The sequence below is a fragment of the Danio aesculapii genome, chromosome 13 (genome assembly GCF_903798145.1).
Source record: "Danio aesculapii chromosome 13, fDanAes4.1, whole genome shotgun sequence".
Classification (NCBI taxonomy): Eukaryota; Metazoa; Chordata; class Actinopteri; order Cypriniformes; family Danionidae; genus Danio; species Danio aesculapii.
In genome coordinates this window covers 22858659-22876339 of record NC_079447.1, presented here as the reverse complement: position 1 = coordinate 22876339, position 17681 = coordinate 22858659, and the positions used below count along the sequence as shown (strand labels likewise).

The 17681-nt window shown below is 38.2% G+C and overlaps 1 protein-coding gene across 3 annotated transcripts in view; it reads left to right on the top strand.

Annotated features, from left to right (window-relative positions):
* The window catches only part of zmiz1a (zinc finger, MIZ-type containing 1a), a 73870-nt gene that overhangs the window by 27117 nt on the left and 29072 nt on the right, over nt 1-17681 (top strand). Inside the window, exon 1 of one of the 3 annotated variants that reach the window (XM_056471540.1) lies at nt 11485-11517. The exons of the other annotated variants lie outside the window; for them this stretch is intronic. The gene's annotated coding sequence lies outside the window, so the exon portion shown is untranslated. Of the gene's footprint in view, nt 1-11484; nt 11518-17681 lie in introns of those variants that run through there. 3 annotated transcript variants of the gene reach the window in all.

The window sequence follows — 17681 nt, the reverse complement described above, 5'->3', positions numbered from 1 at the left end:
GTGGAAAATATGTATAAATAATGGTATATTTTGTCTCTGTGATATACAGTGCAGCTGACACTGAGCTGTGAGGATGGGCCAAAAGTCATTCCTCACGCTCTGAATTACGCTTTTATTTGCCTCTCGTAAAAGAACGTTAAGCACCTGTAATGGATAAATGCCAGCAGATTCATATATTTATGCTTTGAGCTCTTGTTAATGTTACCTTTAAACAGTTATAGTGCCGTAAAATTGTCAGTTGGACTCTCTTGTTTCTGAAATGCATTTTTTGCAGCAGATGCTTGAAGAGTTTACAGTGGATTACACATTTATTTGCATAACAAATCTTAATCAGTATACTGACTTGAAGAGAAAATGGTTTCAAATAATTGTTTTTATTATTAAATATTAATAAAATATGCTGTATATCTTGTAAATCTGACTTTTTCCATTTTAAATGTTATAATTTGGTCCCTATTGCATCTACCAATCCAGAAAACTTGGGAAAAAGCTTATTAACAGAAACCAGATTCCTATGTGGTTATTATATTGGAAAAAAAACCCTTATTTCAGTATATTTCATAAACGCACTTTTATTCTGCACTGTACAATCAGATTATAGGATTTTTGCATTTTCTGTGAATATAAGAAGGTTTGGTAACACTTTATTTGTCACAATTCATGCCATTAACTACTGGATTATTACCTGCCAATTATTAAGATATTAAATGTTTATTAGTAGTTATAAAGTATGATCTAATTCTGCATCTCTAATCTTACCCAAAACCCAAACCTAACTTCTACCTTACTGACTATTAATAAACAGCTAGTAGTTTATTAAGCTAGTGGTGTTATAGGTAATGCTGTAAATTGTCACTTAAAATAAATTTGACTAATTTTGTAATGTTTATTCGCAACGGCCAGCTCATCTGACAAAAGATATGAATATACTCTTTTTATTGTGTATATTATTACTATTATTTGTTTGTTTGTTTGTATTATTAATATTATTATCATCACCTCCATTTTTATTTTGTAATCCCTCAAAATCTTAATTGCTTGAGTTTTATTTAAAGTAAATGTATCGAGTTTTAAGGATGATTATACACTACCTGACAAAAGTCTTGTCGCCTATACAAGTTTTGGGACCAACAAATAATAACTTGACCTCCAGTTGATCATTTGGTATCAGAAGTGGCTTATATGAAAGGCAAGGGCCTCTAGATTACGCTTATTGATGACACTGGACGACTGCATCCATACATCTGCAATGACTCAAATAACTTATTAATAAAGTCATCTAGAATGACAAAGAAAGCTTTCTTGCAGGACTCCCAGAGTTCATCAAGATTCTTTGGATTCATCTTCAATGCCTCCTCCTTCATCTTACCCCAGACATGCTCAATAATGTTCATGTGTGGTGACTGGGATGGCCAATCCTGGAGCACCTTGACATTTTTTCATTTCAGGAACTTTAATGTGAAGGCTGGAGTATGAGAAGGAGCGCTATCCTGTTGAAAAATGTGCCCTCTTCTGTGGTTTGTAATGTAACGGATAGCACCAATGTCTTGAAAGCTGAATGTAACCCCAAACCATGATTTTTGTTCTTCACCAAACTTGACTGATTTCTGTTAGAATCTTGGGTCCATGCAGGTTCCAAATAGGTCTTCTGCAGTATTTGTGATGATTAGGATGCAGTTCAACAGATTATTTATCAGAAAAAGCTACCTTTTGCCACTTTTCCAAACAATCAACTGGAAGTCAAGGTATTATTTGTTACTCTAACAACTGTGATCGATGACAAGACTTTTGTCAGGTAGTGTATATTTGTAGTAGAAATCAGCACAAACACACTGAATAGGAAATTATAGTAACAGTGCGCTGACAATAGAAAGATCTAATCAGCTCAAAGTGATTGTAGCATCTAGTGTGTGTGTGTGAGATCATCATCTGATCTGCAGGAATGTGTCAGCGGTGTGTGTGCGTGCGTAGATGAAGTCTAGTCTGTCAGTTTGTGCTGGTTTGTGAGTGCTGACCTCTCTGTCATCAGGATTATCTGCCAGTTTTAATCTGTGATTATAGGAATTATCAGCCCGCTGTGTGTTTGCATCTGTTTGTGAGTGTGAGTGTGTGCGTTTGTATGTGTGTGCACTCTTACACAGTCTGATCTTTTCTGCTCACCCGCTATCGACAGACTTTTTAACCAGGCTTTGTTTGGCACCCCACTGCCAGTGCAATAGGATAATTATTTAGCTTAAAATCTCCCTCTTTAGAGCACACAGTTGTGTCTGAACCACGAATGGCTAAGTACCTCGTCTGAGATGCTTTTATTGAGCATATGTTAATTATTACACACTGCATCACAATTGCCTTTGACAGTACTTCAACAATATGCTGTCAGTCACAACAGTCGCTTAGATCGAAATCCAGTTCTTCCCTCCACGCGCATGGTGCTGATATTTAATCAGAGCAGGTTAGTTGAGAGATTGACAGCTGATGTGTTTGTCTATTATGAGATGTTTCTCACTCGCATCAGCCCATTTGGAAAGCCTGCTATTATTTAAACGCTTTGCTGAAGAAAATAGTCAACTTCCCAAATCAGGTTTGTGCCTGCACACAGAAGTGCAGATAGTGTGCCATTGTTTAGAGTGAGATGTTGCGACAAGATAATTGCAAGGTGTATCTCAATTCAAGTGTTTTTAAAGTCTGTTATTGAGAATATTTGGCTCGAAGCGAGGAGACATTAAGCAGAGGAATTTTTACAATGCTTTGTTTTTTTTCTCTCTAAAATCATTATCCGGAATTTAAAGAACTCCATTGTTTGCAACAACGTTTCATCACTTTATATAATAATAATAATAATAATAATAATAATAATAATAATAATAATAATAATAATAATATAAATTATTTAATATGTATAAATGAAATGTATAATTTGTTAATTATTTAAATAAATAATTATTCATAATTTAAATGATTAATATTATTGCAAGTCTTATGTTGATACAAAACTACTGTTCAAACTGAAAGATGTTCTTTTATATGTTATATTTATGGATTTTTTTTTAATCTGAAAAATATTCAGCTGCCTTTCCACTGCACACAACATTTGGACACGACTGTCGGAATACGCCCCCTTGTGGCAGTCGCACCGAATTTTCAGTTTTATCGTGCACCATGGGAGAGAAGCTGATTCTCGCGGTGTCTGAAAAAAGGTGTGCAAAAGCAAGAACCTTTATTCTCCATGCATTTACCATGGTTGAATGAATACATACTAGAAACTCATGGACCACATTTTAGCATTTCCGACATTTTTGGAGGGAATGTGAAGACAACATAAAAAAATTTATTTTTTATTACTCATTTGTGAATAGAAATGTCGCATACGGTCTTGTTGCAGGAGTTCAAATATTTCAACGTATGGGCAGCTCAAATCGGATCAGAGTTTTCCGCAAAAGAGATGATCGGAACTCCACGCAGCTGCCAGACTACTCTCCATGCAATAAAAAATATATATATATATAAAAAATTGAATGATTTTTGTTCTGTCGTGTGCAGTGAAAAGGTGGCTTTATTAGTGTTGTCAATATGTATAAATGTAATTGCTTCATATGCAGGCCCGTAGCCAGCCTGTTGAAAGGTGTGGTTCTTTTTTTCTCAAAAAGAGGACCGTTCTGCAATTATAGGCCTCATTTTCTGTTTAATTATGAAATTTAAATACTGCATTTTAGTGCTATTCAGAATTAGCTTGTTGGATGTTCATCATAACCACAGTTTTTGACTGTTTTAGCCAAAATAGTATTCTAATCAGTTTTAATATGGGCCACTTTTGGTGCTTAACACCTTTTTATTGGTCATTTTTTGTTTCAAGAATATTAAAATAAAAGTTGCTTGTAAAATGTTTTCTCCTCAATACAGTAGCGAAAGATGCACAGCTGGATAAAAATTATTTGTTAGCATTGGCCAAAACTGATAAGCTGAGGTCAGACCTGGCGACAGGCCTGATATGTATAATAATACAATATCAGCATTTTTTTAAACTAATATATTATATTACCAGTTTTATGTCAATATTTTTATATATTATTATTATAATAGATACTTATTTTATAAAAACGTTACGCATTAATAGAACAATTAAACAGTAGTTTACATTATTACTTATTATTTCAAATAATTGCAGTTCTTCTAAATGTTTAATTAATCTGAAGGGGAAAAAACATTACATATTAAAAAGCTGTGCTTCTTTGAGCTGCAAACCAATATATCTAAAAACAGTTTTTAAGGATCATGTGATGTTGCAGACTGCAGTAATGCATAAAAATTCAGGTTTGCCTTAAATGAATAATTTACATTTGTGTAAAATTGTTTAATATTACTATTTTTGATCAAATAAATGCAGCTTATGACAAACTGTTTGTCTTCAATGCTTTTCCATTCATTCAGGTTTGATCACTTTGGGACAAAGGCATGTTCACATGTACATAGGTATTTTTATAAACTTGGAGAGATTTTCTTCAATTAGAAAGGAGAAAACGCTGCGCATGCTGACATCATGAGGCGAAAACTTCGGTTGTAGTGTCCACATGACCACACTGTACCCGTTTCTGAAAATCTTCAACCTGGCCGGAATTTTCAGAAAGTTTCAGCCACCTGATACTTACTTTTGAAAATACCTGTGTCCGTGTCTAACATATTTATTATTATAGTATTGTTAGCTTAAGTTTATGCAATCAGTCTTAAGTGATGAAACCTACTATTAATCACATTTTATGAAGAAGCCTTTCCGTCATATTCAAGTCTTTGGCCCCATTTGCTGTTATTTAGAAATACAGTAGCTTTGACACAACTGCACATCAAATCTGACACATGACAGTTCTCCGAGTAGCTGATGGGCAAAAGTCTGAAATTGGCCAATGGCCCTGCTGAGGGGTGAAACCGATCTCTCAACGCTATAGTAAGGAATGTTCCTGCTCTACATAGGACGTCTGTCAGCGGCTTGTAAATCAGCCCAGCTGGAGGCACGTCAGGAGAGCAACCAATCCGCCATGTCGAGGGTGACAGATCGCTTTCCAGCACCCAGTCGTAATTCACATGTCATGTACACACATGGTTTACAAAGAAGACGCAAGTGCAAATACACAAGAAACTCAAGCCCAGGGACCTCCCCGTTGGTTTAATATACCGCAAACTCTGTCCACCTCTTTCTGTCTGTGTACACGTCTCACTTCAACATCAGACATCCACTGTGTCTTCAGAAGATCAGAGGACAGAGGTTTTATAGATTAGTTGTCATGCTCGTGTTTACAGTCTGCAAATTACAAACGCAGTTATATATTAGCTTTGTTGATTAAGTCAAATAGTTATTTTCCAGTTTGACAAAGGATTCTTTATAGTGGAGAAAGATTTCTTAGTTTATTAAAATACTATTTATACTAAGAACTGCTCACGACAGATGTTTTAATGATTACAGATATTGTTGTTGAACCATTTATGTTTAAATTTGGAGCAAAAACCAGCTAGATATTCATCAGGCTTCATTGTATATGTAATATTTAGAAGTCGTTTAAGTCTTGTGGAGGTTTTATTTATTTTTCTTGCTTTTTTGAGTGTGTTATGCTTATCAAAGCTACATTTATTGGATAAGACATGTAATATTGTAAAGTATTGGTGCAGATTATAGTTTACAGTGTAATGGTTAAATATAACCGATTTTGTTGGGAAGTTAAGATATATTTAAGTCCGCTATTGTTGGGTGAATCAAAAAGATAATTTTGCTGAGTTTGTCTTTACATTTGTTGTTGTTGAAGATTTCAGATGCAAAAAAAGGGCTGTAATTTTCAACAACAATGAGCTTCATATGTTTATGTTGAGTTATTTCATATTAAAAGTGATAAAAATAACCTGTTCTTTGCCATAAAAGTGGAATTACTGACTCAAAACATAGGAACATGAGAAAAATGCTAATATTAGAAGAAAATTTAGAGACACTTAGAGGTTTTTGCATCTGAACTCTTCTGTTGCTTCACACTGTTACACATCTGTTGTAACCTAAACATACACATTTGAAAATTTTATCCTGTTATAATTGATAATTGTGTATGAATGTTTTTTCTATCATCTCTTTTTTAACACTGAGGTGTTTATCGTCAGATTGCTCATTTGTAGTGTAATGAAGTTGGCGCTGAAGAGAGGACTGGAGTGATGTGTTTGTGTTGGTGGAGGGTTATGACTCACTGCTTTGCAGTAAAAGTTAAAGGAAGCTCAAGTTCCTGTTTGAGCCAGCTTCGGCTCTTCACCTCTTTTTTTCATGTAGCCCGTAGCCTTGACATCTCTCATTTTCTCTGAGTTATTTCATACCCTCATAGCTTGATATTAAAGGTATCTGTCACAAGCAGCGCCTCAATGTCGGCCGGGGAGACGGTGTGCGCGCCGAGGTCTTGATGCTTCCTTCTACATTGTAAGTCTTTGAGGCTGCAGTTTACTGGAGCTTTTAATGAATTACTGCTAATTTGATGTCAGTGGAAATTATTACACTGCTGTTTTTGTTTTGCAGCGTCAAGGAAATTCCTGCTGTTGATACAGTTTTTTATTAGCAGATTAAGCGGTGCTAATTCAACAGCTATGTATTAATTCATTAATGGACGCGTGCTATTGACAGCCCGGGGAAGTGCTGGATCTCTTTCTGATATCCAACACTTTTAGATGTGTGTAATTAACAGTGTTAGCAAGTGTCAAGTTAGGCACTTAGCGTTAAAAGCTAACACAGTTTCCATTAATTTCACCCTCGCACGACACTCAAGAGGGCCGCCCACCAGCCCCAGGCTTAATTAGCGTGCGCGGTCTGATGGATTTATACATCAGTGTCATGTGATTAGCTCTCCAATGGACGGGATTCACCCGCTTTGATAGCAGTAATCGTGGGGCTGCGAACGCAGCTTTAACCAAATTGATCCAAGCGTGTTGTTTGTTCTCAGTCTTTCTCGGGATGGTTTGGTCACGGGCCAAGATACAGCCCGTCTGCCGTGACAGACCCCGCCCCCCTCTTTGCAAGTTTGAAATGTGAGCCGCCCCTGCTCCAACAACCCACCCCCACCTCCCCATCCGCCCTCTGGCAAAGTGGCCGTCGCATTGCATGGATGTGTGAGTGTGTATGTGTGAGTGTGTGGCTTCCATCAGTTTCTAATGAGCAAGGGTTTAAGCCATGTGGACGTCACTTACAACACCATAAATCTGAGGTGAGAGGACATTTGCTGCTTTTTTTTTCTGCCTCTGAGGCTCTTCTCTTTCCCAGCCCCCCACATCTCTCTCTCTCTCTCTCTCTCTCTCTCTCTCTCTCTCTCTCTCTCTCTCTCTCTCTCTCTCTCTCTCTCTCTCTCTCTCTCTCTCTCTCTCTCTCTCTCTCTCTCTCTCTCTCTCTCTCTCTCTCTCTCTCTCTCTCTCTCTCTCTCTCTCTCTCTCTCTCTCTCTCTCTCTCTCTCTAGCTTCTTTTTTAACCCCTTTGAAACCCAACGGTGCTTCCTGTTCATTTTGTGGTTTTGCACTGCAGACAGTTTACAGACTGTCATTGTATATCTCTCTGTGTGTGTGTGTGTGTGTGTCTGAAGTTTTGGAGGAGCTTAATCTGATTCCCCACGGGCAGCATCTTGGAGCAGAGGAGCCAGGTATAGCAGGAGCCCATTAGCACAGAACTCCATCTGTGATTGGCTTTGCACTGGAAACCCAGAGACCGCCGCTGAATAATTGATGTGCATTGTGCAGTCGCTGGACAGGCGAAGAGAGGGAAAACAGAGAGAGCGCCCCAGACAATCAGAGCGAGATAGAAAGACAGAAAGCTTGTAGATTTCTCACGGGTTTGTCTTCGCCTGCTGGTAAAATCCCATTTTCTCTGTGCAATGAGAAGACTGCGATGAGAGCCAGATCCGGAGCGTTGGTAAGTCACGTGAGGGGTTGGAGTGCATGCGGGCAGGTGTATGCGCAGGAACTAACTCGTAAAGAGTCCTGCACATGATCGAGTCGTAACAACTGACTGCGTTTGACCTAGTTCCCTCTCTCCCACACAAACGCTCACACATAGAGGGTCAGAGTGGGCTTGATTATCTCCAGGAGGAGAGCTGACCTACTTGAGGCACAGTGTTTTTGTCAGTTCTTTAGCGCTTTGACGTGATCCTAGCGACAGTGTAGCGACAGAGGCTCTAGAGTTTCTTCCTCTGGCTACTATTGGCGGCGAGTGCATGTTCCTTCTTTACAGGGTTGCTGTAAATCATTGGATTGCCATGCGTTGCGTTCAGGCTTCTGTTCGATGGGCCGATTGAAAGGGGAATGATCATGGGAGTTTCTGTAGACTGCTGTGCTCCTGCTGTTTGTATATTTAGAAAGCACTGGCTTCATCTCTTGTGCTTCTACAGGAGCGTCTGAGTCTAGGCAAGATCCCTAGATATTTATAGTAAGTAGTTGTTTCTTGAAACTGCTTCAGAGCAGCAGTTAAAGCGTCATAAGGATAATATACTGCTCGAGCAAAGTCTACAGGTTCCTGTGAAGTTTTGTTAACGCTCTCGGCCTCGGAGTACATGCTGATGGGGAAATAAACAGCGGTTTGCTGTAATGAGGATCCTGCTGTTCATGTGTGAAACTTCCTCCTCTGTGCTGTGGAGCTTTTAATAGCTCGCTGCACTTTTCCTGCACTATGTGTCGTTTGTATTTGCTGGATTTTCTTCATTTAAACATGCAGATGTTATGCTAATGTTTGCTGTTCAAATGTGTTACCCTAGGCTGCTTAAGAGGATGCTAGTTAATCTTGAGGTTAAGACAATAAGACACCACTGTGGATGACCATGTTTTTGTTAAATTTTTGAGAGAATGTATTGGAAAGACTGGGACAATAGAATAATCTACTACATTTTGATTGATTAACTTGTGTGTAAAATGATAATGAGCAATACTAAAACTACTTCAGATGAGGACTTAAGATGATGAAAAGCATTACAAGTCATATTTTACAATGCTAGCTGTTCTTCGGCTGTCTGCAAAATTTTCCACAGACCCTGATAGTGTCATAGCCCCAGAGCAAACATTTACTGTTGCCATTGGTTACAAAGTGGATGCAAGGTAAACATCTGAAGAAGTAGGCTGTTAGCAAACTAAACAAACCATAAACTTGCTAATTACTGTGAAGGCTTTTGAAAGAATAATTTGTAGATTTAAATTCTGATAGGATGAGCTGCGTTTAAAGATATCAAGTTTTGATTAAGAATACCTCAAAAATTGCTGTATAATGTTGTTTTTCAGTAGTTTCTATGTTGCTTTGGCAACCATAAACAGTTAGACTACAAACAGTAGTCTGCTGACTTAGTGGTATGGTAGGGCAAAAGCCCCTTTCACATATACAGACCTTTCCGGAAAAATACTGTCAATTTTCCGTAAATGCCTGTATGTGTGAACAGGCCCTTTCTGAAAATACCGGTAAATTTGTTCCGACAATTTTCCGGAAAGAGAAGTTGTAACATTACTAGTAATTTGCTGGAATGCTGCTCTGTGTGAACGCATTTTTGAGTATTTTTCCAGACACATTTAGCTGCTAGATGTTAGTCAGATAAAGTTACTATGCTCCTTAAAGCCAACTGTGAAAAAAATCAGCGCTAAAATGCTTATGATAAGGCGTTGTTTGTTGACCTTCAAGCTCCGTTTCCTTTAGTTGCTTGACACGTATGCATGTGAAGCATCCGGTGAGTGCCAACACACACACGTATTATGTACATCTCGACATGAGAAAGTTTCCTCTATATGTTTTCATCGAAGTTGTACACAATACTTATCCATCCACTGAGTTTGTAATGTAGTCAAATGTTTACAAATACAAGTGCAGCCGTTTGGTCATTTCTGGTTAAAGATGTCAGAATTTACCAGTATTTTGGAAAATTTTGTCACGTTCCATAAATTTTTCGTATATTTATGAATCAATGTGTGAAAGGGGCTAAAGACTATATAGAATACACAAGACATGTCACTTGTATAGTTTTGAATGGGGAACGATCAATATGGAGTATGAAGCTCCGCCTTCTAGTACAGGAGCTAATCAGCGATCGCTATAGACTGAGGAGTCTCTTGGGGAGGGGCTCAGACCAGACGTAAATTTCTTTTGTGTGATTTGAACGTTTAGAAATTAAACTAAAGAGACGTTTGTTGTTTAATTATATTGTTAATTCCTAATATGAAATTTAATGGTAAGCTTGGCAAGCAATTTTGGAGAATTTGATGTTTTCCCATTCAGACTGCCTGAGCATACGGCCTAAGAGTTGTTTCAAAGATGGTCGCAGAGTGAAATTACTTGCCTTAAAGGGACTTTGGGTACGGTTAGGTTTTTGGTACTTTTTGACAGGGGAAACGGACATAAAAGCTTACCGAACTGTACTATACCGGCCTACTCAACGGAATTGAGCCATTAGTGGCATTTGCCGAAATTACTATTTATAAATGAATTCATGTTTTTTGTATTGTATTGGTATTAATGTTATGTTCTTGTCTTTATATTTATATTATATGTAATAAGTTTGTTTATATTTACTTGCTCTATATACTGTAGTATATACTTCCTCAAAGATGTGTTTAAAAAAATAATTAAATGCAATAAACTTGATCAAAAGTTACAGTTAAGACATTTAAAATGTGCTTTATACTTTGAAATAATTATTGTTCTTTTGAACTTTGTGTTCGTCAAAAGCATATTGGAGCATATTGGAAATATGAAGCAGTTGTGGGAAAGTTTTCAACATCATCGATATGAATAAGCATATGAATGAACAGCTGAGACTGCTGCATCTGTGCAGTATAGGAATCTTGCGCACTAAATCATCACAACCACATTTTTTGCCATCTGTTCAAAAATTGTCTCATCATAAGGACCCGTTTTAAAAGTCAAGGAGCTAGTCATAGTCTGTAGGAAAAAAGATGATGGTTAAATCAACAGTCTTTGCTGTTATGACTAATTTGATATTTAGATTGTTCCTCATATGGTGACAAATGAGTTAGTCATATGACACGCCATCAAGATTGATGCATATTTATCAAATTAAAATTGAAATAATGCCTCATGAGGTGTTTTGTGATGCAGTTTTGAATTGTAGATTTGTCATTGATTTTACAATTAAATTCAAATGACTGTTTGTAAATAATTTTAAAGGCATTATTAATTTATCAGTAGTGATATTATTGTGTTCCACCCAAAATGCGTATAACGCTCTAGAGCTGCTTAGCTTGAAATTTCTGACAAATGTGCAAGCACCTGGAATATTTCAGCAAACGCATTGATTTTTAGATCATTTCGTCCTCTAAAATGAGAAGTCAGTGTTTCGCACAGCAGACCGAGGCAGAATCAGGGCCCCGTTAAGTCCCATCAATTCAACCAGGACATCCGTTCACCCATTGATGACGTCAACTCTGCTTACTGATACTATCTTGTCTTAATTTTTTTGAGTAAATTGTTGAATTTGAACCCTACAGAAACCACCACCTGCAGGAGATGTCAGAGTGACACAGGTACTCTTCTGTGTTCTAGCATTGTTTGGCTTGTGAAACACATCTAGTGGAGAGCTCTTTCACTCTCTCTCTCTTTCCTTCTGTTCATCATCATCATCATCATCATCCTGAGCATTCATTCTGCTTTATTTATTTTTTTGACCCATTCGTGTGCAGTCACAGGAGATGAATCACGGTGACGCAGACGCTTTTGATGTGCTTTCTTTGTTGCTGGGTTTGTATGTGGGGGGCCATCAGCTTCTGACTGAGCATCCATACCTGTTTCACAGACGCATGGGCTGCACTGTCACCTCCGATTATCCCAGGATTTTCTCCCGTCATCTTTTTGTGCAGGCACTCTCTAGGTTTCCAGCCTTTTTTCCCCTAGACCGTGCAGCTCATTGAACAGGAATGGCGTCCAATTTTTGTGTGGTACCTCGTGTTCAAAACACAGCTTTCATCCACATGTCACTCACTTCCTAAGGCTGCCCCGTGTCGTGTGCCGGTCTTTGTCCACTCATTCGCAGTCATTCATTCCCATTTTAGTGGAATACGTAGGGACAATGCACTGTGCCGTGTGCTTTAAATTTCTTTCCAATTCAAAAGAGCATCAAGCTGTTTCCGTCCTCTCAGACAGACAGCAGAAAGTCAGCGAGTGCGCTTTGTGCGGATGTTGCTGCGATGTAGGAGGTGCATTACATCTGTCACTGACAGAAACAGACACCGACATGTGCTCGTTTATTAATGTATTCAAATGAGGAATATCAGTTTCATCTGTTCAAGCAGCTACTCGTTGCTTGTGCAAATCTGTGTGAAGTGTTTTAATCTGCTTTTCTAAGTGTGTGCGTGTGTGTGTTGAAGGTATTCCTGAGTGGTTACGTCACCTGATGTGAGAGGAGGTCACTTTGTGGCCTGTTAGCCTTGGCTGGAGGTTAATAACTCCTGCATGTGTGAGTGTTAGTGTGTGTGTGTGTGGACTGCACTCAGGTTCAACTCTGGCCTTAATTAAATGTGAGACTCTCGTATGTGAGGATCTGAAACCATGTCATTGGCTAATAGTGTGCTGTCTGAACACATGCCTGTACACTGCAGACTACAGAAAATTCAGGGAGTACAGTTTTCTTCACAGGTCTATAGTGACATTGTCTTCCAAAGCAGATGCAGACAGAGACGGTGTGTTCACAAACTTGACAGGTTCTGTGTGAATCAAGCAACTCTGGTGTTAGTGCTCTTTTAGTGTGGTTCGTTTGAGTAAAGGCTGATTTATACTTCTGTGTCAAGCGCAACCATATGGTCCGGCGCAGCCTTTGCGCTGTCGCATAGCCCTCGCTGTGGCTGACACCAACGCTGAAACGCACCTCTCAAAAAATGTAACTACACATCGCAATAACATGTAGCGCAAGCTCTTGTGATTGGTCAGCTTGGTAGCTGTGACCAGTGTGGGCAGTTCTGAGAGCCGTGAGCCGGATGTAGTGAGTGTTTAGAAGTGTATAGTCCCGTAAAGGAGCTCTAGATGGAAACTTTGGTTTTGTGTTTACCTTATGATTAAAATTGTTGCACGTCTCCTGGTTCCTGCCCTGAATAAGCAAGTTTTATCTACTTGTACATTAAAGTAGCGTTTAGGAAAAAAAAAAAAAAAACATCCACGTAGAAACTTGATACAGAGGAACATGACATAGCCAACTGCCAGCAAGTGTTTTGGAAGTGTTATTGCAGAGCACCACAAACATCACGCAGAAGTGGCATGGGTTGCGTTGTAGGCATATGCACAAGTATAAACCAGCCTTTAGTGGGATTGCTGACATCTGTACCCTGGTGAACAGCTAACAAGTGAACTGAGACCCCTTAAAACAGCGGATCCCAACTGGGGGGGTCCCGGCCCACAAGTGGGCCTCAGTGAGCTCTGTTGGGGGTCGCGTCATATTTAAAAAAAAAAGTTTAGCTTTGGACTATTAGGAGAACGATCACCTTGCCCATGGCTGACCAAAAAATTGACAAAGTTGTAATGCGTCCTCCACAAAAAAGTCTCTGATTCGCCTTCAGCAGCTAATAGCAATACTGGACCCAGGTGAGGAAGCTCCAAACATTTTGGGTCACAGCATTAGCATTACTGGAAACATAAAATGCAGGAAATACCAAGATAGTTACCTGAACTATGGTTTTATTCCATTTTCTCAAAGCAGAAAGTCACTGACCCAGCCATAGTGCATTATCTGCGACAAAGTTCTTGTTAACAAATGCATGAGGCCATCCAAATTAATAAGACTTTTGCAGACGACTCCCCAATACCGCAAGGTGCAACCAACTAAAATGGCCTACTGATGTTTTGCTTTACATTAGGCTATTATTTGTGCATAAACATGTCTAGATATAGAAATAAACGTACAGTTTGTTTTGTCAAACTTATATGAGCGATAATATCATTAAATGTGGAGGGGGGCCTTACAATATTTTACAGGGGAAAAGGGTGTCTCAGGCAAAAAAAAAAAGGTTGGGAACCACTGCCTTAAAAGACGCGTCTTGGTCAATTTGTTTGCGGTTTGACTGAAATATGGATCTGATGTAATCAAGCCAAAAACAGGAAATGTCACAAGATCATAAACAGAACAAGAATGTTCAATAATGCTTGGGTTTTGTATTTATAAAGACATTGGAAACACACTTCTGGCAGTAGACCTTTGTTTGTGTGTGCAAGGGAAGAATTTACGGTTTCAACTTCACACCATTTTTTAAGCTCTTTATAAAGTATAACTAAATATGATATAATAGTCAACAAACAACGAGTGCATTTAGGCCAGCACACAGATATTTGTGGAATGTTTGGTAGTGTAATAAAATGTATACCTAAAAGACATTCTGGGGTTTTAATATCAGGATTGGTTTTAAAAATTATAGTGTGAACGAATGATTTAATTTTCCCCCTGAGCTAAACCGAACATGTCACTTCCAATCTTTTATTCTTGTTTTGCATAATTCTGCACATACATGTAAGAATTCATGGTGTGTGAAAGAAAAAAAGTTCATTAAAAAGGTTAAATGATTCTTTAAGAACTTTGCACTGATATGCAGTTTACTTTCAAAAAAATCTGTAAATTAAAAGTTGCTTGTAGTCTGTTGTCACTTTCAGTTTGCGTTATTAGACCTTAAATTTTGCTCCAATAAATGTTGATTAAAGAGTTTTTATTAACACTTTTAGTAATTTGAAATGATATATGATAGGGGTTGATGATAAATTACTGTGCTGAAACACCAATGAGCTGCCAGTACTTTTATTTTATGGATTTGTTTCTGTATGTTTTATGTCTTATACAATTTATTGTTTCAAAGTACAACAAAAGTCAATTAAAGTCAGTTTGTTTAACAGTAGAGTTAGATTTCAGGCATCAAAAGTTGATGATACTGAGCTCAAGGTCCCATAATGCAGTTAAAGAAATGTAAAACACCTGCGAATCACAAGATCCAAGCAACTGCTAATTAACAGTTATTTTTAACAGCGTGTACACGCCCTTACTGCCTTGAGTTTTTCTTGTCTCTTCTCATGTACTCGTCACAAGTGTGCATTTTTCTGGCTTGCGTGTGGTGGTTTTACACAAATCTGTCTATGAAGACTGTTGGGAAGTTCTCCTTCAATCTGTTAATGCAAATCTTTCCCAGTGAGTGTAATGAGCTTAAAGTATTTAAGATGAATGAATTGAGGAGGAATCTATATAAAATAAGCTAAGGGTCCTCATATTTTTAAATAAAAAGATTATCTGCATCTTCAAATGGAATTCATAGCTATATTTCATTATGTCTGTTTTTATTCCATTGCACAGACTAAAGTGATGCATTAATGAATTTGTTGTTCTAGTTTTCAGCTCTGTTACTGTTCTGGGTTATCTGTTGTTTGTGTTAAATGCACTCTGTATTTGCTGTAGGGTTTTATTGCTATATCAGAGGTCAGGTAGGGGATGTGATGGTCTCAGTGAAGTGAGGATGAAGGCCACACACAGTATGCTCATGTGGACAGCTAGTGTGTGTATTTTCACCGAGTGTTCCAGGAAGGTCATTCAGCATTTCTGCCAATTCACTGTGGCATCAGTCTGAGACTTTCACAGATTGAGAGAGAGCGGGTGAGAAAAAAAACATCTCTGGGGATGTTTGAAAATATGGCTTGTGTGATGAATTCCAGCCACATTTATGTTCTAGGCATCCTCATGAGGTTTCAAGACTGCACACTTTCCATAACTGCGCTTAAATACCCAATGCATTCTGTGATTGAGAAGGACATAAGATTGAGTAATTATTTTATTGAGGCTTGGCATTTGGCAAGAAATCAGATTCTGTTCCAAACCGTAGTGAACTACCTACCTACACTACCTGACAAAAGTCTTGCTATCAATCCCAGTTGCAAGAACAACAAATAATAACTTGACTTCTAGTTGATCATTTGGAAAAGTGGCAGAAGGTCGATTTTCTTGGTGAACTATCTGTTGAACTACATCCCAGTCACCAGACATGAACAATATTGAGCATGTCTGGGGTAAGATGGAGGCATTGAAGATGAATCCAAAGAAGTCCTGCAAGAACACTTTCTTTGCCATTCCAGATGACCTTATTAATAAGTTATTTGAGTAATTGCAGAGATATGTAGATGCAGTCATCTAAGCTCATGGCAATCATACACAATATTATTTTTTTTTCCACTGCACCATGGCTTTGTATTCTATACTGTACATTATTTCTGTTAAGAGACAAGACTTTTGTCTAAGCAAAGTCTAAAAATCAAGGCATGATTATATTTTATTTTGGTAAAATAAGTGTAATCTAGAGGCTTTTGCCTTTCATTTAAGCCACTTCTGATACCAAATGATCAACTAGAAGTCAAGTTATTTGTTGTTCCTAAAACTTGAATTGGCAACAAGACTTTTGTCAGGTAGTGTAGTGTTTATGCTGCACAAAATGAGAAATATGAACTTATATGCTTAGTTTACACATTATTTTAAGGTTACATAGTTACAGTTTAACTACTGAGTAATATTAATTAATTGGAGGTACTTACTGTATGGTTGGGGTTAGAATGTGCGTTAGGTCTAGGGTTAGTTACATGTAATTATGCATAATTCATTGATAATTATGTGTAACTACATCACCCTAAATGAAAGTGTTATCTATGCCTATATTCCATTCAGAACTAAAAGTCCATGTAAAATCTAATTATTAAAATGATTATTTTAGTGCACAGTTTTATGCAATTCATCTGTTAATTCACTGAAAAAAAAAAACAGTTTTGTTATCTGGTAATTTGCTCTGTTTTGGTTATCATTAATACACTATACACAATATTCTTAACCACCTAGACCACAGTTTCAGTTAAAAATAAATCAGCACACTGAAATAAAATATGCAGCAACTACTTGTTCTTGCTGACTTCACGAAAAACATTGGAACATATTAGCTTAGCAACATGCTAACATCAAAATTGCAGAAAGCCTCTTATACGCAGAGCTATTTGTGTAGTAGAAGTGATGCCTATGGAGTGTGCCCAGCTATGCCACTTAATTGAAATTCTGTTTCAATCAGGATGCTGCCTATGTAAGTAAGTTGGCCAGCATGGCAGCTCACTAGGATTTTGGAACAGACCGTTCCATTATACAGGGACGTTTATGCTTGATTCTGTCCATCTTGGCACCACTCCATTGTCCTGTCCACCATTTACTGGCATCCACTTTTTATTAACAACATCATAATCAAACAGCTCATAATAAGGCGTTGAAGCCAGTAAAACTGAGATGTTTGGCAGAAATGGGGTGCTGGCAGTTACCGCCAACCTGAGAAGGATCAGCAGGCAAACATTTTTTGGGCAACTTCAGAGGCGATTTGGGTAACCGTGGGTGACCTGGGTTCCCTACACAGTGGATCATTTGGGGATTTACCCTGGTCACTTATTCAAAGCCCACTAAACCTGCTTGGAGAGCTTCTCCTCTAGACAAAGAGCAGACAAAAAGGGGGGTCGGTTTGGGCTGGTGGGTTTTGTATAGTGTCTGTCTTTCTGCTGTGTTTTGCCAGAAGTCTGTAGAGCCACAGGCTGTTGTCCCCTCAGTAAGATGCTTTCTGCTGCAGTCTGGCACCTTTAAGGACGACACAACATGGCTAATATGAGTCACGCATCTTGCAGTTTTAGGAATTGTGGGTGTCTGAGAGCG